Raw genomic sequence first — 8,702 nt, 5'->3', positions numbered from 1 at the left:
AACAGTGGCGTAGGACGTTTCCTTCCTCTTTTGGATATCTCTTTGTCCTCTTCTTCGAAAACTACCTACACTGTAAAGTATATATATATATATATTTATTTATTTATAGAGACAGATACTTTAAGTATATACCTAAGTACCGTAAATATCTAGGATACGTATACGTTGGAAAAATGATTTCTATCCTTTTTTTTTAATACGATAGAATAGGAATGAACGATAGACCGTCGTTAAAACTATGGGAAAGGAACTAGATAACGGATCGTCTTATAAATTAACCAGTGATCTAGCAGTGATCACTTTCCTCGCGTGTCACGCGAGGATCCAACCAAGAGGACTTTCTTCTCTTCTGAGAAACGAAACGATCATTTAAGATGATCTCAACTCTCGTAACTCGTCAACTTTGGTTTAACACATTGAACGTTATCTTTCCAATATCTTATGTCTCATATCTTTTAAGATTTATGTCATGAATGACGAAAAAGGATATTACATAATCGCCTTATGATCGAAATGGTATAATAATATTGATGATAAATCTTTCTAAGTAAGTACGATACCAACTTAAAGAGAGTGAAACATACAGCCCTGACCATGCTCAAGTTTCCTCTTACCAAAGATACTTCGAAACGATAAAACCTCCAAGTTCCAGAGATACCTGAAGGAACAGAAAGAGAGAGAGAGAGAGAGAGACAGAGAATGAGAGAGAGAGAGAGAGAGAGAGAGAGAAAAAGAGAGTGTGTGAGTGAAAGAGGTAGACCAAAGAAGCTTTCGCAAGGCTCTCTCGAACGGTACGCGGACACTCTACGAGAATCTGCGAGCGCGAAGGTCAACGAGTTCTCTCTCTCTCTCTTTCTTTCTTTCTCTCTCTCTCTCTGTAGCTCGGAGAACGCAGACAGAAACGCGTTAAAGCGAGCAAACGAGCACGCACGCGATGATCCTTGCCTCACATGTGTGTGTGTGTGTGTGTGCATACATATACATATATACTGTGAGAATCTTCCGAATTATAAGATTTATTTACTCGATAAACTTACATTAAAAGTATTCTTCAATTGAATTAAATCAATGTTTAACTATCTATCGTATTATTATTAATTATCTATATTTTTTCTTTCTCTTTTTCATTTCTTTACTTTTCTTTTCTTTTTTTCTCTCTTTCTTTACAATTATTCTCCATGCGTAAAAAGGAAGAGACAACCTTTGACACGTTCTCACGTACCTCTTATCCATGAATCTTGTGTGTTCTTCGATCAAAGACACTACCCAACAACCTTTCGAATTTTGACAGTAAAAGGATTTCCAATAATCTGATGACACACGCACATACGATATATATATATATATATAAATATATATATACGACACACAACGAAAAGGTTAAGAGAGAGGAAAAAAAAAAGACCGAGCCTTTCCCGACGTATTTTCGTATTGTTATTCTGCCACGCGCGCGCGCGCGCAGTTAAATTATCGTCGTACGCGATCGCGCGAGCGCAACTGAGCGGCCGATTCTATCCGAGAGAGCGTTTCACCTGCGACTCGCAGGAGCTACCCCTTCCATTCGACTCTCCTGCCGTAGCAGGCAAACCTAGTCGAGAGTTACCTTTACTCTCCCCTACCTCTATCTTTTTGTCCCACCTCTTCGTCTCCCACTTCTCAACCACGTTTCTTCATCTTCTTTATCTTCTTCTTCTTCTTCTTCTTCTTCTTCTTCTTCTTCTTCTTCATCTACTCCTTCATTTTTTTTTCTTCTTCTTTTTATTTAGCTTCTTTTTAAATGATATTTTTTTTCTTTTTTTAAGTAAGACGTACCTTTGACTACGTCAATCTAGCCGATCTAGGAAACGCAAGATTTACTTTACTCTTCATTCATTGGAAGTACTCGTTATTTGGAGCGAGTTCATTTAAAAAAAGTACAACTACGCATGGATACTTAGATCATGCAAGCACAGAGAAACCGCGGAAAGACTTTCTTTCCTTTTTTCTTCTTCTTCATTTTTTTCTTCTTCATTTTTTTCTTCTTTATCTTCTTCTTCTTTTTCTGTTCCTTTTTTTTCTTCTTTTTCTTCTTCTTCTTCATCTACTCTTTCATTTTTTCTTCTTCTTCTTTTGACTTAGTTTGTTTTTAGATGATATTTTCTTTTCTTTTTTTTTTCTTTTTTTTTTTTTGAAGACATACTTTTGACTACGTCAATCTAGCCGATCTAGGAAACGCAAGATTTACTTTACTCTTCATTCATTGGAAGAACTCGTTATTTGGAGCGAGTTCATTTAAAAAAAAGTACAACTACGCATGGATATTTAGATCATGCAAGCACAGAGAAACCGCGGAAAGACTTTCTTTTCTTTTTTCTTCTTCATCTTTTACTTCTTCTTCTTCTTCTTCTTATATACAGATCATACAAGCACAGAGAGACGTAAAGAGACTTTTCTTCTTTTTTCTACTTCTTCTTCTTCTTCATTTTTTTCTTCTTCTTTTTACTTAGCTTCTTCTTAGATAATTTATTTTCTTGAAGTAAGACGTATCAATGACTATGTCAATTTCGCCAATCTAGAAAACACGAGGCTTACTTTACTCTTCATTCATTGGAAGAACTCGTTATTCAGAGCGAGTTCATTAAAAAAAAGTGGATGAATATATAGATCATACAAGCACAGAGAGACGCAGAGAGATTTTCTTTTCTTTTTTCTTCTTTCTTTATTTCTTTTTTTTTTCAAAAGATATCTTGCGTGTACAAGACACGAGCCAGGGATCACCGAGTATCGTGGATCACGTTTCATGAACACGCGTCGTATACGAGGAAAAAAAAAGAAAAAGAAGAAGAGGAAGAAGAAGAAAAAGAAGAAAAAGAAAAAGATAAAAAAATAAAAAAGGAGAAAAAAGATGGAGGGGGAGGACGAGAAGAAGAAAAAGAAGAAGAAAAAGATAAAAGAAGAAAGGAGAAGAAAAGATGGAGAAGAAGAAGAAAGAAAGAAAGAAAGAAAGAAGGAGAAGAAAAGATGGAGTAGAAGAAAAAGAAGAAAAGATGGAGAAGAAAAAGTGGAAGAAGAAAAAGAAAAGGTGAAGAAGAAGAAGAAGAAGAAGAAGAAGTAGAAGAAGAAGAAGAAGAAAAGATGGAGAATAAGAAGAAGAAGAAGAAGAAGGAGGAAGAGGAGAAAAAGAAGAGGATAATTGTGATGGTTCGAGGAAGAAGAATATATAGAAGAAGGAAGAACACGAATATGACTCGTCCTTTTCGTCGGCAAAAGAAGAGGACTACACGTCGAAACGCATAAGCCGTTTATCGGCCAGACGAGCGAAAGAGAAAGAGAGAAAGAGAAAGAGAGAGAGAGAGAGAGAGAGAGAGAGAGAGAGAAGAGAGATGAGAGTCGTTTCGTTCGGCTCGAGCTCTTTCGAGTGGTCTTTCCAGTTTGCAAAGATGACCAAAAAGGCGATATACATATATCCTCTGTATCCCCTTGACTCTCTCTCTCTCTCTCTCTCTCTCTCTGTCTCTCTTTCTCTCTCTCTCTGTTTGTCTCTCTCTCTGTTTGTCTCTCTCTCTTTCTCTTGTTCGTTCGCTCGCATTCTCTCTTTCTCCCACTCGCCTTTCTTTCCTCCTGATGTCCGGCTTTGACCGACCGTAAATGGCGAGCAGAAGGCCTTGGGCGCCCACGCCTGCTCCTTCTCTTCTTATTCTTCTTCTCCTTCTTCTTCTTCTTCTTCTTCTTCTTCTCCTTTCACTCTTCTCTCTCACTCTCTCCCTCTCTCTCTCTCTCTTTCCCTCTCTCTTCTTTTTTGTCCTTTTGTCTCTGTTGAAATCCTTCTACCATCTCTGATCCCTTCTCGACATCGATCAGACCAGTTGTTTATCAATCCGAGATCTCTCTTATTAAAGATGGACATCTCGTCCTGCCTCCGAAAAAGATCAACGTATCGATTTCTTATCGAAAAATCAATCGCATATACGTTTGACTTATACGTTTGAAAATTTTTGATTTGATCTACAATTTTTAAGTAATAAAATTTTTTAATATTTTTAAGTAATAAAAAAAAAAGAAAAAAGAAAATATTAGGCGGACCGGAAAGTAATGTCGCTTTCTTAAATTAAATTCGAACGAACAAATTTTTAACAAGTTTTTATTTTTAATCACAATGAAATATCGACGTGCACAGAAACGACATTACTTTACGGTCCACCTAATAGAAATCATAATCTTTAAGAAAGAAAAAAAAAAAATTGATTTCTTATCGGAAATACAACGAAAAGATCGCGTCGATTTTGATCGATGAACGATCGAGATATCAAAGTATAACGAAAGCTCGATCTCATTTTTGAAAGATCGAACTTTTTTAAGCTAATGAGAGAAAGAATGAACTTTATTGATCATTTTATATAATAAAAATTATTATCTTTAAAGAAAATTCATCGAATGATTATGATAGATCAATTCCTTCTCCAAATGTTATTCGAATCAATTAGAAAATTGATATAGAAAGTGATCGATATCTTGATAAATAAGATGATCTTTACATTTAATAAAAATTATAATTAATTATGATTAATTATATAAATTATAATTAATAATCTTTAATCGAAAATTCAACGAAAGAGTAACATCGATTTTATCGTGGAAGGAACGAAATATCAAAAGTTCACGTTCCGATTATATCTTGAAAAATCATTCGAACAAGTTTTATAAATTGATATAGGAAATTGGATCGATTAAATCGATAGAATTATATAATGTAATAAACGTTATTAAGAAAAGGGATAAATAAAAAGATTTACTTTTTTTCAAATAAAAATATCACGTCGATTTTTATCGACGAAAGATATCGAAGTATTTAAACTTATGACAACGTCTCGGTTTCATTTTGAAAAATCAATGAAAAAAACAATTAAATTTGCAAGTTGACCACAAGGAAGTTATAATTATCGAGATATTGCCAGACCGAGATTTAATCCCGTCGGGTTACTTTATTACCTTCTTTTTTTTTTTTTTCTATAATCAAAATGATAACATTTCTTTCAAAAAGATATATTATTAATTATGATGAATATCGAATGTATTAGGTGGACCGGAAAGTAATGTCGTTTCTGTGCATGTCGATATTTGATTGTGATTAAAAATACAAACATGTTAAAAATTTATTCGTTTGAATTTAATTTAAGGAAGCGACATTACTTTCCGGTCCACCTAATACATATGAATTCGATGTATCTTATTGGATTGTTCGGAAAGTAATTTCGTTTTTTCCCGACAGAGGATTTAATTGTATTTTTTTGCACCTAACTTCACACTTAAGACGCATAATCATTATACGTTTTGAGAGCTGATATAGCAAGGCTTGTGTGTGAAAAAGTCCAATTAATTCTACGCAGTAGTTTTTGGTTTGGTCTCCTTTTAAATATGGAGAGCAATAAGCAGTATTTTCGTCATAATTTTACTTTTTTACTATAGAAAAGGTAAAAATGCTGTTCAAGCCAGAAAGAAATTAACCGATGTGTATGGAGAAGATGTGTTGACAGTACGCCAGAACTGGTTTGCAAAATTTCGATCCGGCAATTTTGATGTCGAAGATGCACCACGTTCTGGAAAGCCGGTTGAAGCTGATAAAGACACGATAAAGGCATTAGTTAATGCAAACCGGCGAATAACAACACGTGAGATCAGTGAGAGGTTGAATTTATCAAATTCAATTGTTTATGATCACTTGAAAGGCCTGGGTTTAATCTTGAAGCTCGATATATGGGTTCCCCATGTTCTCACGGAGAGAAATTTGTGTTGTCGCGTTGACGTCTGTGATTCGCTTCTCAAACGTCACGAAAATGATCCATTTTTGAAGCGCATCATTACTGAGGACGAAAAATGGATTGTATATAACAATGTCAAACGCAAGAGATCATGGCTCAAAACATTTCCAAAGCCAATATCCATCAAAAAAAGGTGATTCTGTCTGTTTGGTGGGATTTTAAAGGAATCGTTTTTTTTTTTTTTGAGATTTTATCGGATAACACAACAATTAATTCGGAAGTCTACTGTCATCAGGTGGACAAACTGAATGATGCACTTCAACAGAAAAGGCTAGAATTAATCAACAGAAAAAGTGCAGTGTTCCACCAAGATAATGCGAGACCTCATACAAGTTTGGTCTCTCGCCAAAAGTTTTTACAGCTTGAATGGGATACAATGCCACATCCACCATATTCTCCAGATCTGGCACCTTCGGATTATTATTTGTTCCGGTCACTGCAAAATTTTTTAGACGGTAAAACCTTCACTTCAAATGAGGAGGTCAGAAACCATCTCGATCAGTTTTTTGCCAGCAAAGACCAAAAATTTTATGAGCATGGAATCATGCTACTACCAGAAAGATGACAAAAGGTATTGGACCAGAATGGCCAATATATAATTTAATAAAATATTTGTTCATTATACGAAAGTTGTCTTTCATTTAAAAAAAAAGAAAAAAAAGAAAAAAAAAACCGAAATGACTTTCCGAACGACCCATAGAAGGAAGGATCAAGGAAATACTTTAAATCTCCGTCAATAAAAAAAATCTGAAATTTTTATATCGTCATGGTTGAACGTTGACGTTCATAGCTTTTGACCTTTGATCCGTAAACGAATGAAATACAAATGGATGAATAGACAAGGTACAAAAAAAAAAAAAAAAAACGCGCGTTGCGTTCACGCGAACGTTACGCCACTATAGAGATAATATATCCGCGTCAGCTTGGCTACTATATGTATGTAAAGACTTGTAAGATGGTAAGTGCAAAAACATGCAAACACGCGTGCAACCAGCAAACGCGATAAAAGTACCGCACCATAGTCGTGCATATGTGAGTGCCCGATGCTTCTTCTTTTTCTTCATCATCATCATCATCATCATCTTCCTCTTCTTCTTCTTCTTTAGGATATAAGGTGCGTAAGGAAGAGAAGAAACACATGGTTAGACCAAAGTCATGTACTTCAACTCCCTTTTGAAAGAATACGAGAGTAAATGAAAAACATTGTCTCGCTTTCAAATCTTTGCGAATACATTTCATGTCTGAATTTTCAAATCTGAATCTCGTCTTAAGATTTCGTGATTAAAAAAAAAAAAAAAAAGAAAAAAAATTAATTAGAAAAAGATGAACTGGTAAAAACGTTCAAGTCGTTTTTTTTTTTTTTTTTTTTTTGAATAGTCACATATTAAAGAAATTTTTTATCTTGAAAATCTAGAGACCTTGATGAGATCGAAGGAGGAAAATAAAAAAACATCTGAAAATATTTTGACGCATCCGGAAATATTTTTAATTTACCTGAAAATTTTACTAAAGAACAAGCGGAATGTAGTTACACTTTAACGTAAAACGTTTACGTTAATAAATTCTTTAATGTAAAAAAACGTTTACGTTAATAAACTCTTTACATTTCTAACATAAAGAGTTTATATTAATAAATTCTTTATAATTTAAAATTTTTAAAAGTTTATTATAATTTTTTATAAATTTTAAAAATTATAAAATATTTAATAAAAAGTTTATGTTAAATTAGTAACTACGTTTCTAAGTAAAACTTTTTTTTCTTTTTTAAGTAAATTTCTTCTATTATTAAAATTCTATCATTGATTATGTTACATATAGATATATATTAAAAAAATATCTTAATCATTTGTCAACGAATTTAACGTATATATTACAAGGAATAACTTTTCAAAGCTAAAATCGAATTTTTGTCATTAAAGTTGTACGTAATACGTACAAATAGAAGAGAGAGAAAGAGGAAAAGAGAAAGAGAAAGAGAGAAAGAGAGAGAGAGAGAGAGAGAGAATGTAATAAAATAACGATACATTTTGTTAAGTATCGAAGTTCGATCATTTTTTCGAATAGAACTCGAGTAACAATTTCCATTTTAATTTAATCAATCCAGTTAATCTTTCGGCTAATCCTTCTTTTTTTTTTTAAACTTCCCTTACAATAATTTATCTTCTTCGTTCTCGCTCGATTCTCCTTATCATCTTGAAAAAATACGGAATAAGATGGTATTGCTTCGATACTGAAAAAAAAAAAACAAAAAAAAACAAAAAAACAAAAAAAAAACAAAAAAAAATCAAAAAGAAAAAGAAATCGATCGAAAAATTCCAATAAGCTTTTCTCTCTCTCTCCCTCTCTTTCTCTCTCTCTCTCTCTCTCTCTCTCTCTCTCTCTCTCTCTCTCTTTCCTTCTCTCTCTCTCTTTCTCTGAGTGACTGGCCATGACAGAAAATAGCATCAAAGGTATGTACTTTCGATGTGATCAAAGTTGATAATGTTCTCTTTAAATATAACCCGCGCTTAATATAATAATACCACAAGTTAAACTGCGGAAAGAATTTATCCGATAATGAATTAACATGCATCAACGAGAGACGAGTTTCGTACGGATCAATTAAATTCGTTTGACGAAAAGAAAATAAAAAAAAAAAAAAAAAAAAAAAAAAAAAAAAGTTTTACTTTGAAAATTACCAATAATATTATTTCGGCTTGTCGGACATCGTATAATCGTTGATTTAAGAAAATTTTCGAACGGGAAAATCGAGTATCCATCGATCGTGACTTTGATCCGTGATTTTTACCTTTCAAAAAAAAAAAAAAAAAAAAGAAGAAAAAAAAAGAAAATAACTTTCGGTCTGTTAACTCTTTGTAATTAAAAACTATCCCAACTTTTGCTTACCTCTTTATACATATATTT

The 8,702-nt window shown here is 33.3% G+C and overlaps 1 protein-coding gene across 4 annotated transcripts in view; it reads right to left on the bottom strand.

The window, feature by feature from the left end:
- LOC124949703 overlaps positions 1-1,629 on the bottom strand; it is a 15,159-nt gene extending 13,530 nt beyond the window's left edge. The window contains exon 1 of one of the 4 annotated variants that reach the window (XM_047495282.1): positions 1,223-1,629. The gene's annotated coding sequence lies outside the window, so the exon portion shown is untranslated. The remainder of the gene's footprint in view (positions 1-1,222) is intronic. The other 3 variants (XM_047495279.1, XM_047495283.1, XM_047495280.1) reach the window with 3 other exon arrangements.
- Positions 1,630-8,702: the final 7,073 nt, after the last annotated feature.

The sequence above is a fragment of the Vespa velutina genome, chromosome 6 (genome assembly GCF_912470025.1).
Source record: "Vespa velutina chromosome 6, iVesVel2.1, whole genome shotgun sequence".
Classification (NCBI taxonomy): domain Eukaryota; kingdom Metazoa; phylum Arthropoda; class Insecta; order Hymenoptera; family Vespidae; genus Vespa; species Vespa velutina.
Note: the sequence above shows the minus strand (reverse complement) of the source record. Positions and strands in the feature narration are given on the sequence as shown.